This window comes from Cebus imitator, unplaced genomic scaffold (assembly GCF_001604975.1).
Source record: "Cebus imitator isolate Cc_AM_T3 unplaced genomic scaffold, Cebus_imitator-1.0 Scaffold120, whole genome shotgun sequence".
Lineage (NCBI taxonomy): Eukaryota > Metazoa > Chordata > Mammalia > Primates > Cebidae > Cebus > Cebus imitator.
Genome location: NW_016107435.1, coordinates 5,692,894 through 5,694,748, shown reverse-complemented (window position 1 = coordinate 5,694,748; position 1,855 = coordinate 5,692,894).

Sequence of the window (1,855 nt, the reverse complement as noted above, 5' to 3'; positions counted from 1 at the left end):
CTGGGGTCAGTTGGGGGGAAATAGGGGAGGGACGGTGGGGGGTGGGGAGTTGGGGAGAGATAGCAAGGGGAGAGATGCCAGATGTAGGTGATGGGGGGGAAGGCAGCAAATCACACTGCCACATGTGTACCTATGCAACAATCTTGCATGTTCTTCACATGTACTCCAAAACCTAAAATGCAATAAAAAAAATAAATGGAAAAAAGAAAATGGGCACTTCTGCCCAAAGTAATTATTTCTTAAAATTTAAAAACTTAAAATGGCAATCCTGGGCCAAATCCTTTCTTCCTTTGTCTGATTTACATGTTAGTGGGAACAGATAACCCTTATTTGGGCTGAGCCAACAAAACATATACAAACACAATTTAATAATCTATAGTAAAGAATTTAGGCATTTTTAATGTAAGGTACAGTTTGTGTCAGGAAACACTAGACCCTTGACTAGATGGACATAGTGCCTAGGAAATAAGCCTAGAAATTCACTTTTTGACTGAAAAGTCTCGATTTCTGGGGAAACCAAAATCTGAAGATTAATCAATTTTCACATTTACTAGGTTGAATCATATGAAAATGCTAACTGACCATTTTTGACCAAAAGGTGATTTGGTGCCCCCTCTTAATTGTCAGCAAAGGAGGGAACAGCACCACTGTCTGAAGTCTGGTGAAGCTGTGGAGGATTTTAATCATGGCACCTTGTGACTGGACTGCACTACCCCTATCTTCGGTGAGTTTCTTGCCTCTGAAATTATTTTTGTGGAAGGGAAGGGAGGGGTCTGGAGTTTTACTGATTAATTAGCACCTCAAAATAGGTGGTGAGAGTGGACTCAAGTATACATGACAAAGTTATTTTTGTGTCACTTAACTATAGCATCAGAATTCCAGGTGCCAGGGACATGTCAGAAGTGTATGCATATTAATGAAAACTCACCATTTAATATTTGCTAGGCTTAGCGATGGAATTTAGCTAAGACGAATCAAATCCATTTGCCTTGTAGCCATCAGAACACAACTTTCTGCCTTTGAAATAACAGAGGACTGAGGCAGCTATAGCAGTTCCCAGAAGGCTGAAACTGAACGGTAGTAGTACGTGTACATAAGCAGACAAGAATGCCACCCTGGCGCCTGAGAGTCATGGGATGAACAGCTACACTAAGATACACATACCTTTCTAATAACTTAATGCTTTCCTGTGTTTCTGGCAATGAAGTTCCCTCATACGCATGTACTCTGAATACATACATGGCAGGGGTTAGAAGTAGTCCCTCCTAACAAGTGTTCCTCATTTGATAAGTCTGACCTGTGAGGTCTGCAAAGTATTCCATGGGGATAACATCTACCCTTGAACCTGTCATGGTCTAATGAAGGAAACCCAGCCCACATCAGAGAAGCTGATGTCAGAACATTAACACAACCGGGCTTTCTTCAATTACTACTTGTCTGCTCGTAGCCATGTTATTATCTGAAAGCTAATAGAGAGGTAGAGTGGCTTCCACTTTATAGCTGTGGACAACAGCATGTGATTGGTTTTGTTGAGAGAGATAAATCAACCGTATCATGCTATTAGAAGAAACTGAGTGCAATGAGAAGTTAATTTGATCAGGTAGAGGGGCCCATCATTTACCAGCTTTTTAAGAATGCCTCACACATCTTCACGTGTTTTGAGTGAGATATGTCCTTGGACACACACGGGACATGATTGCTGAAGCCAGGTCAGTAGAAACCATTGAAGTTTATTGGCGGTCACAATGCTTACACTGTATGCAGCAAACACCCTTACAAGTCTATCCGCAACCTGATCACGCAAGAAAGGATTCATCACACAGTCGCCAGAGGAGAAGGGAAAAAAATTAACAGG